Here is a 22,175-nt window from a genome sequence, read left to right on the forward strand (position 1 = left end):
CAGTGAAACTAAAACCTATTAACGTTTTCTAAACAAGCACAGATGTTTGGTATTTCCCATAGACAGTAAAGAAAGGAAACATTCTAGATTCTTTTCAAGGCAAGCAAGAACTCTTAGTTACTGCATTTACAGAATCAGCTCTACAAGCTTAGGTTATGTCCCCGATGGTCGTGCGTGAATCCATACATGACAACAGGTAGGTTTACATTCTAAAAGTCTGTATGTAGTATGGCATAGTTCGGAGGTAAAGGTTTCGTCCTACCAATGGTTGTAGGTTCGATTCTTTCCTCTGGAACCATTGCATTGTTTCCCATCTAAATATGTATACAAGGCATGTTAAAGGCAATAATATATGACTCCGGTTTATTATTTATTTTTCAAAAGCACATGCAGCTTGTCAGAAGACAGGTATGCGCAAATATACAAGTTTATAATTAATAATGTCCACAAGGCAAGAAATGACACAAAATCCTGTCTCAAATAGGTAAGATGATACAAACAGATACAAATAAGTCGATTTCGTAAGCAAACAGATACAAATAAGTCGATATCGTAAGCAGTGGAGTTTCGAGACCATGGGATAGCATATACACCAGAATATAAACAAACACTAAGTCTCCATGGCCCATGATAACATATTCAATTGAATATCAGTAAAACTAATTTAATAGCATCATCGGCAATTCTTCGACAGTGGTTTCTATTAGCTAATATCTTTGGCATGTTTTTGCATTGACTGACAAGAATACGGTGTGTAAATTAACCGTATTGCCTCTCTGCTTACTCAATTCCGAACAGGTTCTCCGACTACTTGAGATGCGCGAGGAAGACATCTGCCTGTGGACAGTACTCGCTGCTCCCGAGTGGCTGGGAGATGTCTTCAATAGCCACATTACCACAGCCCACTTAAATATATTCCAGATGGTTTCTGTTTAGCTGGCAATTATTTCCCTTTCATGCAGGCATACAAGAAGTAATCATTACACTTGTGTTTTTGCATTCACCGACCAGGTGCAAATGAAAGGTGAAAGTTGCCAAATCTACCAATAGAAAAAAAGAGTATTTCTGGAGAAACAGTTAAGTAAAATGTACGGTCAGTTTCATTCAACGGTCGAGTAAATAATATTGCATGCCCACGAGTTGTGTTTGACTTTGTGTTGTAGATAGGTCATGTGCCTCGTCCGCATTTAAATTGGTTGGGTTTTTTCTCTCGCTTTGGCGAATGATAAAAACATATTGGTATGGTATAATGATAACGAATTGATATCATTTTGTACCGTATACCTTTGTCAAATTCTTCTTTAAGCTGCAATCTCGCCTCATCATATTAAAATAAGTGTGTGCCGTATACCTTTGTATCAATTTTTCTTTAAGCTGCAATCTCGCTACATCGTATTATTTTATCAGTTACTAATGCGAAATACAGGTAGCAGCTTATTTTTAAGGGAACACGTATGTTATTGCTATCATCGGTTGTCAGGACCTAGCTTCATACAACATTTCAAATCTGTCGCCAACCATGTTTTTAATACTTTGTAACACAACACAACACAATGTGGCGTCGCTACTCAGTATTGAAATGGATAATAATACATTTTACGTGACCTAGATTAGCGAATACAGCCAAACGATAACGAAGAATGATGTGTGACTGTAGGAAATTTAATGTGGATATTAAATTATTACAGTTTACAAAAACAAACAAACAAACAAACAAACGAACATAAATACTCTTTATTTGTCTCACTGTGTCTCGTTAACATTATTGTTGATTATGATTATTTTAGTAGTTTTTCGTTTGTTTATTTGTTTTTGGTGTGTGTTTGTTTATTTGGTTTTTCTTTTGCCTTTATTGTGTTGTTTTGTTATGTTGTTGTTTTGTTGTTGTTGTTTTTTGTTGCTGTTATTTTGTGCGGGCGTGATTGTTTTGTTTTATATCAGTGTGAAGATCGCATCATGTTATTAGTGTTAAATAGTAGCTGTTTGAGGTACCAGGTATGGAATAGTGGTTACCCCCCCCCCCCCCCCAACCCCGTACACATAATCAATAGGAATTGATCCTACGATCTTACACCTCGGAGACTGATTCAGTATTTGTTTAGGGAGGAGGTGAACTTTAAAAAAGACGCCTAAAACATTCCAAAGTACACAGATATGCATTATTATTATTATATACCGGTAAGCAATCTTTTATAGATACACCCATCTCATTAAGCTATTACGCCCTCGCTGAAATGAAAATGAAAATAAAAATCATTATATACATTCGCCAAGCACTATCTTGTGTGGCTCATTGAACTTGATGGAGGGAGTGAACACTCCCAGAACACCTCCTTGGTTCAGCACCTGCTCATGCATATTCTACAGCATTGAGTTAAAGCCCCACTCCAAGTAACAACATTTCACAAGTGACCTACTTTGTTTTTATTGTAATGTACGGTAAATATCTATGGATGAATCAAATGGTCATCCGTGCTTTGTTATATGTTATACAAAGCCATCAAATGACCATAAAACTGCACGTTCCAGTGAGGATATATTTTCTATTCATGTTAAAACATTTTATGCATACGAACCTCGGTATACAAAGCTGAACTTGCGAAAACATAGTTGTTCTGGGTTAGCGTATTACTGGTTGCACTAAACCACTGAATTTCCGGCTGGGTCGAAGTTCGAGGTGCACCGAACTTTTGATAGAGAAGTTAACACCACAAGTCCTGTGATTGGTTATAAATGTGAGAGTGTTGGTGTGTTGGGCTAAAAATGTATGCAATTTTACTTGATGTAGTAGCCTTGTGTTTGGAACATGCATGGGGTACCTGTAAAAAAAAGTACTTAAATTTTGTGCGAAACTAGGGGTGTTGTAGAAACATCTGGTTATACCGAAAATGAGCCATGAAAGGTACCATTTTCTGCAGTTAATACTTTGAGGTAGGGGTTGTAGTACTGACATTTATGGGTCATAGTTTGGTTGATCTATTGTATATAGTGTTTTTAAACACAAACGTTAACATGGTCGCCTATCGGATTTTAATTGGTATAGTCCAACCTACTACACCGGTATCTACAGTGCTGAAAATGTATTTTGATCTATTGGACATTCTTTGTTCTTCCGAAAATGTGTCGAGTTATAAATGGGTTAATAAAAAATGTACGTTTTCATCACTTAAAATTCATGGGTCAGCTTATGAAAGACATTCGTCTGTATGCCAGTATACATGTATAATATATATAGCATCTGTTTCACACTTTACCGTAAAACTGAAGTCAATAAAAACCGAAACAATTAACCTATGGTGATCTCTATTTAAAACGGTCCCCTTTGATCAGTCATAACTCGTAACTCTAATAATATATGAATGGATTTATGCTCGCTAATCGGAATGATAACTGGAAATAAAAAAAATAAAAATATATATCGTCCTTACTTCCAAGTGAGACCATTTAACATACAAACATCGTCTGGGCGTATTTATATCAAGATGCGGTGTTAAAAATATACATTATGTGACCCGAATAAGACGACGCTTTTATGGGACGTCGGCTTTCATGAAGAAAGATTTTTTTTTTTTATCTGAACAAGGACCCGGGCGCTCTATTCAGCCTGTTATTAGGCCGACTGCAAATCAGGTACAAAAGTCTTTCGAGCCAAAGAAATGGCGAAATCCCAGTATTCAACGATGGTGTACACGCACCGACATTTCACCAGCGTTAAAGCTTGGGTTAGAAAGAAAAGTCAATAGCAGGACTGCCTTTCAGCAGTTTCCTGCCCTTATAAAAGCTGCAAATAGAAGCAGAGAGATTGCCCTTTTTCATCTCCATTCGAAACTTGTGGAAGCCCTGAATTCACGTGAGGCCTAATTCACTGAATGCTCACAACTTTAAATGTTTCAGTGCAGTGCAAAAAGACTTGCAAATGACATGCAATGTGGCTTAAGAGGGCTTTGTCAATCAGGCCCCTGAGCGAGATAATGATGTAAAACTAATCTTACATGTTAAATTCGGAAGCGTCACTTTTTTCTTCTTCTTCTGAGCAGCACTGAAATACTTAAACGTTATATAGTTCTCAGAACGCTTTTTTTTTTTTTCTTCTTCCTCTTCTTTGAAGTTGGATATTATGAGACTTGGCGATATGGCTTCCTGGGTATCCCATCACACCTCCACCCCTACCCAGAAAAATATGGATCCGGTGAGGAAGGAAGGAAAGAAAACTCTATTAACGTGCCCATATCCACTGAAGGTTCAGGCACGTCCATCCTGGGCACGAGTTCTGATTTTCGCCAGATCTTCTGTCAGAGACAGAATGGTCCGGTGAGGAATAGTTCATGCATATACTGTCTGTGGCAATACAATTATAGAACCGTACTTACGGTAGCATTAATTTTTTAATCATTGAATGAATGTTTAACGACACCCCAGCACACAAAACGTACAAGGGCTGTTGGGTGTCAGATATATAGAGGGATGGTAGCAGTACACCAAATGGTATCTCGCTGGGTCAAAGTTCGAAATGCATCCAAATTTTCATTCCATAGTTAACGCTACCAGTCCTGCCATTGGGAATAAATATAATAGTGTTTGTTGCAATAAAATGTTATTTCATCTGGCCAGTAAATTAGTGTAATTTAATTCGAAGTAGTTTCGGTGCACCAGCTGCTACTTCGCTTGAAACATGTGCGGGGTTCTACTAAAAATAGCATAACAATTTCTGTCAGGAACTAAGGAAGTCAAAGACGCTTTCCGTTATGTCTAAAACGAACTATTTGGATTTGTTTTTCTGATTTACTTTACGAAGAGTGGTAGCATTTATATCCATTGTGTATATGTTGAAAAACTGCGTTTAGTAGTTTTATCCACATTGATTGAAACATATTTTATTGCTTTAAACAAAAATGGATTAAGTAATGGTTATATAACTTCTCCATAATACATACACATCACGACAGTAATATATTTATGCAATTTAAATGTGAAGAGAACTAAGTTTATTGAAACAGAGAGAGAGAGAGAGAGAGAGAGAGAGAGAGAGAGAGAGAGAGAGAGAGAGAGAGAGAGAGAGAGAGAGAGAGAGAGAGAGAGAGAGAGAGAAGGAAGGAAGGAAGAGAGGAAGGAAGGAAGGAAGGAAAGAATAGAAGCCATAAACGTTCTGTTTGTGTTCGATAATCAGACAGTAGGTTTGCTAAAATTGAAACACAAACAGAGCATCGCAATCTGATCAAGAAGAGACTATACAAAAACGTTCGTACATTAATTAATAATTTTAGCCACACATGTAACTATTGTCGTCTATTTGATTTGATTTGGTGGTGTACACCCTTGCGTGAGTTCTGTCGGTTATTTGATCGGCGTGTTGGCCTGTTTGTGAATATGATACACAACGAGAAACCATCCCCTTGTCTCTGATATACCACACACCTGGTCCCTGTTTGCTTACTTACGACATGAATAAGAAACACTTTTATCAAATAACACTACAACCTCCCTTCATGATCTTACACATCTGTGATATTTGTCGTCAATATCGGGGAACTGGTTTTAGTAAATATATTATGATTCTTTATATCACTGTTTGACAGAAGTACTTTAAAATGTGTTTCTAGTACATTATGAAAACATTTCAAGGATGTACATGTTTGCATTAATTTTATTTTTATGTCCCATGGTTTAGACTTTGGACTTTGCTATAACGATCAATACGCAGTTTAAAAAAGAATCAATATTAATACAATTTTAGTTGAAAATTGCATACATTTTGTTTTTCTTCTTCTTAGAAATACAATGAATAATGTTAAAGCTGTTGTAATCTCTATTCTAAAGAAAAGCAATATATAGGCTGAGGTCTGTTGCCTGTCCATAATTAGTGATCTGCACGTTTGAATAATGAAGGATTTAACGAATTCTAGTCACAGATTGTACGTAACATTTATTTTTAGCATGTTTTCTTGGAACTTAACTTTGAGAATTTGTTTGGAATTACAGCGGTGCACATAACATTGATTTTTTCACATGTTTTCTTTGAAATGAACTTTTGAGAATCTGTTTGGAATTACTGCACTGTACATAACATTGATTTTTTAACATGTTTTCTTTGAAAATCTGTTTAGAATTACTGGAGTCTGCCTTCAGAGAGAGTCAAGAGGCAAATCCAGCTGGATGAACAGGACGCAAACTGTAGTGTTTGAGATTTAATACTAACTTTGTAATATAACAAATCTCAAAACATTTAACATGAGCGTCTATGTTTCTTTAATTAATATAAATGATAAATGAAACAAATTTTTTTTTCATTTTAGAATTTCACAGATATGTGTATATCATTATAAGTTTAAATGAAGTTCGATTGTTCTGTGATGTTAGTGAACAAAACAACGCATAAACTAAATACTGTATGACAATACTTTGTAATAAGTCGGCATTAATTCGTGTATTCAGGAAAGACAACAAAAACATGTAATATACTAGTAAAATATAAAAGACTGCGTAGTGCTTGGCATCATTTGTGTAAGTCTAATTAAACAAAATATCTCTCACCTACTGACAATTATTTTGTGGGCAGAAAAATAAAATAAAATAAAATAAAATAAAATAAAATAAAACGAACGAACGAACGAACGAATGAATGAATAAATAAATATTATCTCCAGAATATGCAAAATAAACACGAAATAACACGTGGACAGTTCTATAAATAAAAACATGACGTAAGCAATTATAGAAAACGTTTTTTGTGGGAAAGGAAAAGAATGTTGTTGTCTTTTAACAACCTATACAGGTTTTAAGTAAAATACACACAACTTCGTTTATTCCATGTATACCATATATAGTTTTACAACGGGTATTTAAGACACTAAGTAATGAATGATCGTAATAATATAAAGTGTACGTGTCTTTATGTGTGTTCGTGGGTCTGCCTGTACGTACGTACGTACGTACGTGTGTGTATGCATGTATATTTGTATGTATGTATGTATGTATGTATGCATGTACGTACGTACGTACATACGTTCGTACATACTTATGCATGTATGTACGTACGTACGTACGTACGCACGCACGCACGCACGCACGTATGTCTGTATTTATGCATGCATGTATGTATCCATGCATGCATGCATGTGTTTGCATACGCATGTATGTACGCACGGACACACACGCACATATAGTAGATATTGATAGTATATATATATATTTGTTTTTGTTTTTTTGTTATAGATATTATCGTATCAGTGTTTTGTTCGTATTTGTCACACAATATAATATATCTATTAAATTTCCCTCTTAAATTCCGTAACTTAAACACAACTTACCTGTCTCGCTATCTTCTGTATCACTTCAAATTACTAATCGGTATCCAAACTTTACGAAATTGTTCTAATTGTTTCTGGTTCTCTGAATAAAGCTTCTGTCGGTTTTTTCCGGGTAAGGTATGCGTTGTTGTTTTTCTCTAACGTGCTATATTTTCTGTCGTTGTGTTGGTTGCAGGACGTATTCCGAGTTATTCTGTAAACAGGTAAGTAGGTCTACTTTTACAAAGTATACAACGAGCCCCACATTGGACATGCTTGAGGAAGCAGACGTTTGGTTGGTAGCCTCAAGCAGCGCCACCTAGCGAGCGTCTGGAAAGCAACTGTATCCAAGCATGTGAGAGAGACGTTAGAAAGAGAACTGTTACTTGCGTTATAAAACGCTAAGTGAAATGTCATTTCCCCCGTATAGATCGTTAAAACGTATACCGATGTGTGTTATAATGTATAAGTATACTGCAGGCGCTACAAAATAGCCTTGACTAGTATATACTGTTTCTGCAGCTGAAGCAACTACTGTTGTTGTTGCTGCTGCTACTGTTAAATCCACCGCAGCTACTACAACAATCAACTACTACTACTACTACTACTACTACTACTACTACTACTACTACTACTACTCATATCATGTCGCCACCACCACCACCACCACCACCACTACTATTACTACTAGGGTTGTATTTACCGGATGCGGAAGCACTACCCCACCAAAAAAAACCCATAATAATAATAATAATAATAATAAATATTAATAATAATAAAAATAGTAATATATTTTTTTAATAACACTACTACTATGACAACAACAACTATTACTACTAATAATAATAATTATAATTACCCCCCCCCCCCCCCCAAACAAGCAAGCAAGCAAACAAACAAAAACAACAACAACTACAACAACAAAAATGTAAATGTTCCCTTTGGTTTAGAAGTGTTTAGATAATGAAGACACTGCATATATGTAACTAATGTGCCAGATTTGATGTTTGGCCTGGCTTAACTACAGCACCTTTAGGGGAGAGAAAAGCGAACAATTTTGGAGAAAAGAAAAAAGCTTGCAAATATTTTATTGGCGTCAGCAGTTTATAACTATGCTTATTTAACTCAGTTTCGAATATTACAGTACGAAAATAATATTACAGATTCATTTATACGATCACAGGACATAGATGTACTCTTTTCAAAAGTATTTTTACCGCTCACCAGGTGTCGCTGTTTGGGTTATGATTGACATATTTGAGAAGAGTTTGTATTGGGTTTCCATCACGTGTGCCGGGTAACCGTCAACCACGATTAGCACACTGAATGTATTTAAATGTCCGTCATCTGATAACTTAAATAGGATTTCACCACGCCTTTTAAATCTCACGGGCCCTCCATCAATTATGTTAAGTGTTGATCCTCAAACCTTTATACGAACCTTTATAAGACACCGGGGAGGTCGCTGTTCGTTTCTGTCAATCACCGTCGTCGTCGGTAATCATCGAGGCCATTCTTGTCATCATCATCATCATCATCAACATCATTATCATCATCATCATCATCATCATCATCGTCGTCGTCGTCATCGTCGTGACATCATCAATATCATCATCATAATTATCGTCGTCATCGCAGTCATCACCATCACTACCACCATATCGTCATAATCACCATCATCATACTCGTCATCAACATCATATGTGTTGTCGACTGTGAATCATCATCATCATCATCATCTACTAATATAACAACTACTACTATTATTACTATTGCTATTACTACTACCACTACTACTACAACAACAACTACTACTACAACAACTACTACTACTACTACCACCACTACTACTACTACTACTACTACAACTACTACTACTGCTACCACTACTACTACTACCACTACTACTGATACTACTACTACTACTACTACTACTACCATCACCACTACTACTACTACCACTACTACAACTACCACCACTACTACTACTATTATTACTACTACTACTACTACCACCACGACTACTACCACTACTACTACTACTACCACTACCGCCACTACTACTACTACTACTACTACTACTACTACTACTACTACTACTACTACTACTACTACTACTACTACTACTACTACTACTACTACTACTACTACTACTACTACTACCACCACTACTACTACTTCTACTACTACTACCACCACCACCAGTACCACTACTACTACTACTACTACTACTACTACTACTACTACTACCACTACTACTACTACTACTACTACTACTACTACTACCACTACTACTAATACTAATACTAATACTACTACTACTACGACACCTTCTGCCACGACACATTCTACTACTACGACCACTACCACTACCACTACCACTACCACTACTACTACTACTACTACTACTACTACTACTACCACCACTACTACTACTACTACGACACCTCCTGCCACGACACATTCTACTACTACGACTACTCTTTATTGCAACTATTACTCTTACTACAGAAGTGTAATTGTTTTGGGGGTTGGGGTGGGAGATGGGCAGGTAATTCTTGTTTTTGACTTTGCCTACGTAATTCATGGACTCTCTCTTGTACCGATACCTGGTTTTAAATCTGATCCGTCTTGATTACCTGTAATTAACAGTGTTTAATTTGGTCGTGTGTTCTCACCTCACAGACAGGTAGGTCTAGGTACTGTGACACGTCGTCCTGTCTCTGACAGACGTCACGGGAACCACCTACTTAAGGTCAGGTGTCAATGGTATGTTTTAGGTAAATTCTAGCCCTACCATTCACAAAGGTTGTTTTACTTAACCTATCAAACGAATTCCAGTGGGTTTTTTCCTTCTTGGGTAACATGAGGGCAAAACATCTGAAATACGAATAATTTGGAGTGCTTTATTTTATTTCATTTTAATTTTATCAATTATTATAACTTAATTTTTTTGCTTTTATTCAATTAACGTTCGATCACGCTGTCTTAAGCACACGCCTCAGCTCTGCGTTAAAATTATCTCTGGGTGGGAGCCGGTACTAGATTGCGAACCCAGTACATACTAGCTTTAATACTGGTGACTTAACATCTACATCACTGAGACCTGCATTTGGTTTTAATTAATTAAAACAAAATGAGACCAGGATGAATTATTTATAACATTTCACGATAATATTATGTTTCAAATTACTTCAGTGTGAATACTTGATTATGTTTTTAACTGATACGACGAGTGAATTACGGTAACTAGAGCTCTCCGATATTTTGTTTAAGTATATTCTACTCAATTACATTAAGCTAACGGGACATTCGAACGGCTTTTCTTACTGATCTAGAGATCGCTTTGAGGCGGGAAACGACTGCTTTGCGGGGACAAAACTTTTACACGTTTCATTTCTTTTCAAATGTATCTTCGTGTATAAATCTAATTAGGGTTTAAAATCGCTGCCTTGGTCTCATATCTGGAACGTTTGAACCTTCTCTTAGAGACAGATATTATGGGTTAGTTGTTATTTGTAAATGGTAAGAAGTCACAGATAATTATTTATGGTGATCTTACACACACACACACACACACACACACACACACACACACACACACACACACACACACACACACACACACACCATTGAGTTGTACACTCGCCATACGTTGGAGCCGGTACTTGGATAGGAACCCAGCACCTCTCATACGTGAATACGACAATTATCAGATAGTAAAACAACACAGCATGTCCGAAATAGCAAAACAACAAAGCTGGTAGAAGGAAGTTTTCGATTATTTTTGTTTCAAAATAAATCTTGGGTTCATTGCAACTGAGATTCTTTGTTTTGTTAGATACACGTTCCGCCATGAGAAAAATCCCATTGTATCATTTCTCCTAATACAAAGCAAACCATAGAAAACATTCTGGAACATCAACGCTTCGAGAGCTGTTTACGTAGAACTTCTCCAGTCTACACGTGGTTCAAATATCAGCCAATTTAATACTTTTTCTTTTTTCCTGCCGCAGAAGACTACTGGCAAAACAAATGCATGCCGAAGGAACTTTTTTCCTGCAATCCTTGGATTCACAACTGATATACACAATACAAGTCGTAATGAAGACCTGGCGTTGCTCTTGGTCCTGCATTCTGCGCTTTTGTGTTGCCATCAGAAGTCAAAACAAAACCTTATGCTTGGTTTGTACTTAAATCAAACCCGAAGACGCCTTCGCGATTGTCCATGATTGCTTCCAGGTGTTTCATTCACAAACCTCTTGGCAGTTATAGAGGAGGATTGGTTTCTGGCCATGAATGAACTAAAACTAAGAAGGTGAAAAAGTTTGGTGTAGAGTTGTGTCAACATAGCAGAGGAAAGGAATATTTGTCTAATGACACCTCGACACATTTTTAACTACGACTGTTTTGACACTTGGTCTAGACAGCACGCTACAAATGACACGACTTGGAGCACATTGATTTATAAATCAGCGGCTTTTGGATGTCAAACATTTGGTAATTATAACAGGTCTTCTTCTGAGGTAACCATATTCATTTTCCCGTTAGCATCAAAGAATCTTGTATATGAACTTTCTCACACACAGGACATTACATATTATCATGACATGTGATATACCAGTCGTGAAGTACTGTTTGGGACGAGTTCAAATTTATTGACCTAAGTACCTCAGGCGAGCGCTCTACCAACCGAACTACACCCCGCCCTGAATGCATGCATATCATTAAGCCATTAACTGTTGTATTTCTCAGTACTTTTAAATCGAGACATCCGCTTAATCAAGATACCCTACAACTGTTTTAAACGATAATGCTGTCTGTTGCTTCTCTCCTGTTATTTAATCTGTAACAAATCCCGCGGGTAAACCCCCTCGTGATAGTATTCATGGGCACGGCCGGTTTTTGTCCGCTATCTGGAGTACTAATCACGCGCACAGAGGGGTGCCAGGCAAACAGGGCGTGGCACAGGCACCCGGGCTGCGCTCAGTGCGTGGTGGGTTTTCGCGAGGTAGCTAAGGATAGGGCCTGGACATATTTGGACAGAGGCACGTTAATAAAATGTGACTGGTTCCAGTCTTGTCACATTAAGTTCACATTAAGCCCCGAAATCAGTGTAATGGGCTTGTTTGTAACGCTAGAGATAACTCATCTCAAATGAACACAAGAATGACCCGCATCTTACATGGGATTAGCCAAGTCAGCCTGTGTCCATGACAAGCGTGCATGTACCTTGGACAGTTTATAAAGTTTAAAGTCTGTTTTGTTTAATGACACCACTAGAGCACATTGATTTATTAATCATCGGCTATTGGGTGTCAAACATTTGGTAATTTTGACATGTAGTCTTAAAGAGGAAACCAGCTAAATTTTTCCATTAGTAGCAAAGGATCTTTTATATGCACCATCCCACAAACAGGATAGCACATACCACAACCTTTGCTATACCAGTCGTGGTGCACTGGCTGGAATGAGAAATAACCCAATTAGTAGATTATAACAACGTGTTAAAATGGCTAACCGATTCTATTGGATTCAGTCTGGAACATAGTTTGGAATTATGTATGTTTCACTAATAATATTTCGAATACTGCTTTAATACGATGAATATATGTAGTTCTTATTTATTTATGTGCTATACATATAACTGAATTAGAACACAGGTAAATTTACTCATTATTAACGATCTGCTGACTGATATTTTAGGGTTCTAACGAATAATATTACAAAACGTCATATTTGTATGTAAAGAAACGAAGATTTTGAACACATCAAATGCAGATACACCTATCAGATAAAAAGAATATATATAAACGCAAAGTCATGAATTTATACATAAAGAGTGAATAAAAATAAAGCTATTATCGCCTTCAAAACTGTATACAAGCTTACAATGAATATGATTTTATCGACAACATCATAACGAAATAGGTATGCTGGTGTTATGTTACACCGTGTAATCTGATCTAGAATTCATCGCGGAAAGAAAGAATGTTATTGTTAACGACGCACTCAACACATTTTAATTACGGTTATATGAGGTCGGACACCTGGTTAAGGACCACACAGATAAAGAGAAGAAACCCGTAGCCGCCATGCAATGGTCCATGCTTTCAGATTAGCAGCAAGTGAGCTTTTATATGCATAATCCCACAGACAGGATATTGCATACCACAGTGTGTGTGACCAGTTGTGGTGCACTAACTGGAACGATATATAGTCTAATGGGTCCACCGACGGGGATCGACCCTGGACCGAGCGCCCTGTACGAATCCATTGAGAGACAGAGATTTGACATTGCAGACATTAGCCGCATTAAAATTGTCCGCCCATTCCAAACTCCATCTCCATCCCTACTGTGATTTTGTCCTGTTCACCATATTGCGTGACCGCTCATAGTAATTAAAGTATGTTAATCTGTGTGATGAAACTTCAGCACGTTTCCTAGTCAGCTGGTATTACGTGTCAAAGATACCGCTAACTGGGACCTTTGCTCTAAGGTGTTACGGGGGGGGGGGGGGGGGGGGGGGGGGGGGGGGGGGGGGGGGGGGGGCAATTCTGCTTCTGTCGTAGGCTAGTCGTAATTCCTTTCCTTATAACTTAGTTTCGTACCAGTGCCCCACAACTGGACAAAGGCCGTGGTATGTGCTTTCCTGTCTGTGGGAGAGTGCATTTAAAAGATCCCTTGCTGTATTAGGAAAAATGCGGGTTTCCTCAGAATTACCAATGTTTGACATCCAATAGCCGATGATTAATTAATCAATGTGCTACAGTGATATCGTTCAAACAAACAAACAAAAAACATTTAATTTTCGTATTTATATCCAATTAAGGTTCAAGCACGCTGTCCTGGGCACACACATCAGCTATCTGGATTGTCTGTCCTGGACAGTGGGTTAGTGGTTAGTGAGAGAGAAGAGGGTATAGTGGTCTTACTCCTACCCACCGAGTCGTTAAAACTCGCTCTGGATGGGAGCCGGTACCGGGTTACGAACCCTATACCTTAACCACGACACCACCGAGGCTGGTTATTCGTAATTGGTGTCATCACTGGTGTTGATGTTTTTAAGGGGACGGGGTGATTTTTGTGTGTCTTATTGTGTTCTTTGTGCTGGTGAGGTTTTTATGGTGGCGTTTGGAGGGAGGTTCTTTGGTGATCCATAGGCGCATGCAATCATGATTTTGTCAAAACGTTTCTTCGACTCTCATGGTGTACAGATACAATATTGTTTTGTTGATCTAATTTGATATACCATTCATCATCCACTAAAGGGAACCGATCCCATGACCCGTCGAATAACAGGCGAACGCACCAGAACTGAAACATCGTGGTCAGCTATAGGAATTGTCCACATAGAAGATCACTGACCAGTGATGACCACTGTGCTAGGTGACAGTAAATGAATATACACTGATACAAATGTTATCACCTTATATCACTGCATACCGCGGACTAAGCATAAATCCAAGTGAAAGGTTCATCACGAAAGCCGATACCCATAATCCTCCGTGTGCGATTTATCAAAATATTCATTAACATATTCAGAAACAGACACGAGGCGATACAGGCGATAGCGGGGCCATCAAAATCGGCGCGTTACCTGGTTGAATTAACGGACAAGACAGAAATGTATAAACATGCGGAGCGGATGCCTTTTATTAATTCAAGATTATGGTCTTACTTTGATACGAGTATCGGAGAGGTTTCAGTTGTTGAAAAACGGAATTTTATGGCGTTATTTACTTCGATGAACTGAACATTTGTTAAATATAGAATTAAAATATTTTATATGTACAGATGTAAAACAAATAATAATAATAATAAAAATTGCTTATCGACACCACTAGAGCACGTTGATTTATTTATCATCGGTTATTGGATGTCAAATATTTTGTATTTTGACATATATTCTAAGAGAGGATACCCGCTATATTTTTCAATTAGTAGCAAGGGATTTTTATATGCTCCACCCTACAGATAGGATAGCACACACCGCGGCCTTTGATATACCAGTCATGGTGCAGTCGTTGATAAACGGAATTATATAGCGTTATTTACTTTGATGAACAGAACACTGGCAGAAGTACGTAGAACGACAGTTTATATATAATATTGTGTACTTGTGTAGATCAAATTCAAAACCAGGATTTAAAGGTTATTTTCAAAATGATTACACAAACATGGATATGCGGGAAATATTTATGAGGCCAATTATTTGTTTTATATATACTCTGTCAAAAAAGAAACGCATAGGCGAAATATTCATGGAATTATCTCTTTAATACAAAGTGGCATAATTTCGTTATTTATAATTGCATCACAGTCAAATTTGACATGAGTATGTGACAATGTTCTTGCTATGGACTGACGGCAGTGGAGGCGTTTTCGTCACCAAACAGCGTCGCAAGAGGGCGTTGAAATCAGTAACTTGTGTGGCCACCAGCAGCAACAATCACTGTGCGACATCTCCTTGGCATAGACTGAATGAGTCTTTGAATCCGAGCACGTGGAATCCTAGCCCATTCTTTCTGCAGTGCATGTGACAGTTGCGGAAACGTTTGAGACTCCGGGTCACGCTGGCGTACACGTCTGTCCAGTTCGTCCCATAAATGTTCAGTGGGGTTGAGATCTGGCGATCTTGTTGGCAAAACGTCCATCACGTCGCTGAACCATACTCACCTCCAGTTTCCAAGTTCCATCCCTGTACATTCGTGCACCAGCGAACACGTAAATGTCGATGTTGACGTCGCAGGACGGGGCCAACATACGGTCTCCTAGTCCGTAAACCAGCTTCTCGAAGTCGGTTCCGAATGGTTTGTGCAGACACCCTTTTCAAACCAGGTATGCGTCCAGCAGTGTTCGTTGCTGTGGCAGTTCGGTGACGCAAGTGCAGAACCCGGATGTAGCAATCTTGTTCTGCAGTTGTTATGCGAGATTATCCACTTCTAGGCCGGTCTTTAGCTGATTGAAACTGCTAGATACCTGTCCCAGAGACGTGAAATGGTGCTCTGAATGACGTTCATGTGGCGTGCGACTGCTGACTGCGATTCACCTAACTGGAGGCGGCCTGCTGCAGCAGGCTTAGTCTTGGCATCTTGTAACTCGTCTATGTCGAAATGGAAACGAGGCATCATTGCGAACATTGCAGATTTAAATATCCATCAGTACCCGAATCATTTCCCCCGAGTTTCACATGCATTCGCCAAAATCTGACCATTTCACGCCGATTTCCTGCAATTGTCACACAACGTGCCACAACGTGCGTTAAATTTGTTTTAGTGTGCATTTTGGCATGCTGTCCCATTCCAGAAACATTAACAAACATGGTCATTCAGCAACATTGTACAAAAAAAACAACGATATTTTGTAAAATCAAACATTTTTCTTCTTTCCCTATCACCTATGCGTTTCTTTTTTGACAGAGTATATTTTATGAGTAGCAAGATATAGAGAAAAAAGTCCTTTAAGGTTTGATATTTTTAATATAGCCCTAAGGCAATCTAATTTTACGATGAAATGACGGAGCGCGCAAGTGTGAAGTAAAATGCACCAAAAAATATAAAAAAATGTACACTCCATTAGAGCGAAAGATATCAACGCAACGCATACACGTCTCAATGAGAATAATAAAACAACTTTATTTATACAGCGGTGTCGTTGATAAGAACAAAATATTTATGGTAAAGCAAAAATAAAATAAAATAAAATAAAATTCTAATGTGTTAATCATCGGATATTGCAAGTCAAACATTTGGTCATTTTTGATCCGATCCGGAAAAAAATTCCATCCTCATATACCACTAGGGTACCAAATTGTTTACATCCAATAGCCGATAATCACTAAAACAATGTGCTCTAGTGGTGTCGTTAAAGAACAAAAACTTTTTAATAAGAACATAATATTATTATATTGTAATTATACATTAAAATAAAACAAAATTCGGAAGGAATTCAAAGCAGATGTTCCGGCGTGCTGTTAATGGTTAACACACAATTATCGCGACTCTCTCTCTGTGTGTTTTCAGAGCAGGTGCTGCCCTTAGTATTTAGTTAACCCAGAGAAAACCTACTATAACATTATGTGAATACACGGACGTTGCGTAAGGTAGCTGGGGATCCGTGGACGTAACAAAATATACATTATCACGCACTGCCCTGACGGGGGCGACGGAAGTTTGTTCTAATTCCCTCGGCGGTTTTCATTAACAGTCCTACAGATTTGACAGGTCACAGAACACACAGGCTGACCCTATAACTACACGTGCTCGTAAACACATATCGCAAATGGAAACATAATTGAGATCTTACAGACATTGGATGGCTAGGCAACGAAAGCACCAACAGCTCATTGAGTGTCTTTCTAGATGTCTGTGTTTCGCTGTATGCGAATGAATGAATGTTTAACGACACTCCAGCACGAAAAATACATTGGCTATTGGGCGTCAAACCATGGTAATGCAAACAAATAAGGTGATGATCAACATCAATATAAAAATTCAAGATTTAAATAAAAACAGTGTAAAGAACTGTACAAAAATACAAATATCACAGACAGATACTGACTTTTACTAAAAATTTCAATTTGTGCTGTATTGGCCATTCTCAAAGAGAATGTTACACCCCTGCACCACGGTGAGGTGACAGCACGCGCTGTATGCATGCCTGCCTGCCTGTCTGTCTGTCTGTCTACCTGTCTGTCTGCCGACCTGCCTGTTTGCCTTTGTACATATCTACATACATAAATATGCATATGCTGTGATGCTCATAGAAACCCACAAACATGTACACATTTTAAAATGGTTGAGCCAGTAATGAGTTGGAGTCCTCTTGCAGTCTTCCTATTGTGGTAGCCCACCTAGAGACAAAGAATGTAACAGTACTTCTTGACCATGTCAGAACATCCCTTTAACTTTTGTGCGGAGGTACGATATTCATTGCGTTAATAGTTTTGTCGTTCGTATTGCAAAACACAACGAAGTGGTAAAATAAAATGGCGACTGCTTTGTTCTGTTGGGAATGGGCGACCTATGTGGCGGCTGTGGGTTCCCATTAATCACACTTGCTCGTTAATCTATGTCTTATCCAGGCTGGCGAGCTGTGCACGTGGATATAAAAAAAACAACATGAGAAATAAGTTATAAGCGCATCACCATATTGCAATAGACAACTTCCTTTGTGTTGGGACCGTCTGTTCCATCTGTTAACAATAAAAACATTTTACTAACGTCACCAGTGCTTAGCATTATAATTTGTTTATTAAGATCGCTAATTATTAGCATTATTATTTGTTTACTAACATCGTCAAGGTTGGTACGTTTCTTGGCAGACACCTCAAAAATTTAGCTGGCGCTAAACATCAGTGGACGATCGTTCAAATGTTAGTTTGCTTAATTAGTGATTAACAGAACATTTCAAAACCAAGGATTGAAATTAATACAAATAATAATTGAAAATATAATGATGAACCTTGATTTAGAACAACCAAAGATGTTCAAATCTTAAAGTTATTTTGTATTTGTGAGAGAAAAAAAAATAAATATATATATATATTAGACTAACTCAGGGTTCACTTAACCATGCTTTGAACAACTGGGCCCTGAACGACAGAATTGTTATCATAATCAAAATGTGTATGTGTGAAAATAAACTCTTCAATTTCATTCATTCATTAATGTTTATACTCAGTTAAGTTTCAACGTTCAAGGACAATGTCCTGGGATCTAAGCTCAGCTATCTGGACTATCTGCTAGTATCCAGGACATTGGATTAACACGGCTTTTGACACCGACAAAGAGACATACGTGGAAAGCAGCATCACCTCACACCCCACCCCACCCACGACTGTGACAGCGCCAACGAGACAAGACTCGAAAATCATCGTCTCACATACGCAAACACCGCTGTGACAACGCCAACGAAACAGACTTGAAAATCATCATCACCCTCTCCCCAGCACGGCTGTGACGACGACAACGAAATAGACTTGGAAATCATCATCAACCCCCCCCCCCCCCCCCCCAACACGGCTGTGACGACGACAACGAAATAGACTTGGAAATCATCATCAACCCCCCTCCCCCCCCCCCAACACGACTGTGACGACGACAACGAAATAGACTTGGAAATCATCATCACCACGCTCCCACCCCCCACCTCCCACCCCCAACACCGTTGTGACGACACCAACGAGACAGACTTGAAAATCATCATCATCACTAGTGCCAGAATGACTGATATGACCATCCGTCTCAACCGCTCCATCACAAGGTGCTACTTTAAAACTCGGGGTGTCCAAGCCGTCACAGAGGGGACTGGGATGCCACACCGGCCGTCTCATTCCCCGGCGACTGTCCTCCAACGATTTAAAATAATCCCCAGAGTGTACTCCGCGCACTCCATCAAACCTTTGCGACGGTGGGCCCCGTGTCGGTGTGCGCGGTCCGGTTACGTCACGGGCCGGTCCGAACACTCGTCCGAGTCTTACCGCGGCTTCTGGTGGCGAGCTTCTCTAATCCACGACTTCAAAGCGAAGGACGGCAAAGTGAGATATTTTCTCACGAGAAGTGGCGTAATTTCATTACAGCGAATATTTCCATAAAGTCTGTTTACTCAAGACTGTGGAAGTCGCCGCGATAAAGGGTTTCGAAATCCGGTGTTATTGTAAAAGGTTGAGAGAATGACGTGTTAATGGGGTGGTCAGTGGATAAGCTATTCTTGTGGGAAGAAGAGCAGATCTCATTTACATCTGTTACAACTGTTATTAGAGTTTAATAGACTGGGCGGTCTTTGTTGCAGAACTCTATATATCACTGCATGTGTCTATGTATATATGTAAAAGTGAGTGAGTGATTTAGCGAGAGAGTGAGTGAATAAGTGCCAGTGAGTGAGTTAAACCTGCAGGCTTGATGAACTCAAATGACCCTCTCTCTCTCTCTCTCTCTCTCTCTCTCTCTCTCTCTCTCTCTCTCTCTCTCTCTCTCTCTCTCTCTCTCTCTCTCTCTCTCTCATGTCTTAAACCTAGCCACCACTGGTGACACCAAATGCAGTTCCCGGGATATACGTATTAAATTTTATAAAATCATACATACATGGTGTTCCGCCACCCTCCTCCAATATGAGTTGGCCCCATGATATAAAATCCTGGCTACGCCAGTGGATATACGTACCTGAACCTTGATTGGATAGAAGGAAGAAGTAAGGCAATGTTTATTTAACGACGCACTCAACACATTTTATTAACGGTTATATAACGTCAAACATATGGTTAAGGACCACAAAGATAAAGACAGACGAAACCCGCTGTCGCCACATCATGGGGTACTCTTTTCGATTAGCACCATCTTACAGACATGATATTATATACTAGTGGCGTCGTTAAATAAAACAAACTTTACTTTTTTTTGATATTATATATCATGGCCTTTGTTACACCAGTTGTGAAGCACTGGCTGGAACGAGAAATATGATTTGACAGGGACAAGAATACCTTGATCTTGATATACACACACCAATTCACGTAAAGTAAACCAAACCTTCATTCAAAATGGACCGGCCTCGGTGGCGTCGTGGTTAGGCCATCGGTTTACAGGCTGGTAGGTACTGGGTTCAGATCCCAGTCGAGGCATGGGATTTTTAATCCAGATACCGACTCCAAACCCTAAGTGAGTGCTCCGCAAGGCTCAATGGGTAGGTGTAAACCACTTGCACCGACCAGTGATCCATAACTGGTTCAACAAAAGCCATGGTTTGTGCTATCCTGCCTGTGGGAAGCGCAAATAAAAGATCCCTTGCTGCTAATCTGAAAGAGTAGCCCATGTAGTGGCGACAGCGGGTTTCCTCTCAAAATCTGTGTGGCCCTTAACCATATGTCTGACGCCATATAACCGTAAATAAAATGTGTTGAGTGTGTCGTTAAATAAAACATTTCTTTCTTTTCATTCAAAATGTTATTTGTCATATCCCCTTTTTCTTGTATTTCCTCTATTCCACCCTACTCAGTGTATCATGTTTCTTGGGATAGCTTCTACAGATAACTTTCTAAACGTTCCTGACAGTGCCAGCAGCCGTACGTCAGATGGTGGAACATTGTCGTCTGGTTCTGACGGCTGGACGGGATGCTACAGTTTAGACCCATATATATTCTGGGCGGGATGCTACAGTTTAGACCCATACTCATTCTGGGCGGGATGGTACAGCGTAGACCCATACGTATTATCAAAGTAGTTAACAAATCATTCTACTTCATAAGTTGCCTGATTCTTTAACCCTCAATGGCCTTCCTGAGCAGAGAATTACTACATTAAAGAAAATCGCTAAACACAAGAAGGGAATTTCGATCAACAATTTCTTTAAGTAAAGGGTTTTTGTTTCCAAGTTGGTTGTTGTTGTTGTATTGTTGTTATACTGATATTGTTGTTTGTTTGTTTTTGTTTCTTTATGCTTTTTGTTTGTTTATTTTTGTTTGTGGTTGTTTTTATTTATAAGTATTATTGTTTTGGGGAGGGAGGCTTTTTTTGTGATTGATTCTTTGTTTGTATTTTTTTTGTTTTGAGGGGATTTTTTTTTTTTTTTTTTTTTTTTTTTTTTTTAGCAGCTTGTAATATTATTACAATAATAGTTGTCAATGTTTTTTTTACCTATAACAATTTCACAACACTAAAAAGAGGTCAACTCGGTATTTTGTATGTAACTGTAACCTTTTGTTTGAGGAAATGTCTGACTTTTAAAAATCTTAAGGTATGGTTAACCACGACATGCATGTCATTTTAGATATTTCATACGAGTCAAAACAGCTCGGGGTGTGTCTGTTTTTACCTGTCAAACACACGCGTGCTGACAAAAACTTGTCTGGGAAATGTCACATATTTTAGCCAGGTATTTCATTATGA

General features: G+C 38.6%; 1 protein-coding gene across 1 annotated transcript in view; it reads right to left on the minus strand.

Annotated features, from left to right (window-relative positions):
- The window catches only part of LOC121380609 (lactadherin-like), a 107,396-nt gene extending 99,879 nt beyond the window's left edge, over positions 1-7,517 (minus strand). Inside the window, exon 1 of the mRNA XM_041509506.1 lies at positions 7,308-7,517. The gene's annotated coding sequence lies outside the window, so the exon portion shown is untranslated. The remainder of the gene's footprint in view (positions 1-7,307) is intronic.
- Positions 7,518-22,175: the final 14,658 nt, after the last annotated feature.

The sequence above is a fragment of the Gigantopelta aegis genome, chromosome 9 (assembly GCF_016097555.1).
Source record: "Gigantopelta aegis isolate Gae_Host chromosome 9, Gae_host_genome, whole genome shotgun sequence".
Lineage (NCBI taxonomy): Eukaryota > Metazoa > Mollusca > Gastropoda > Neomphalida > Peltospiridae > Gigantopelta > Gigantopelta aegis.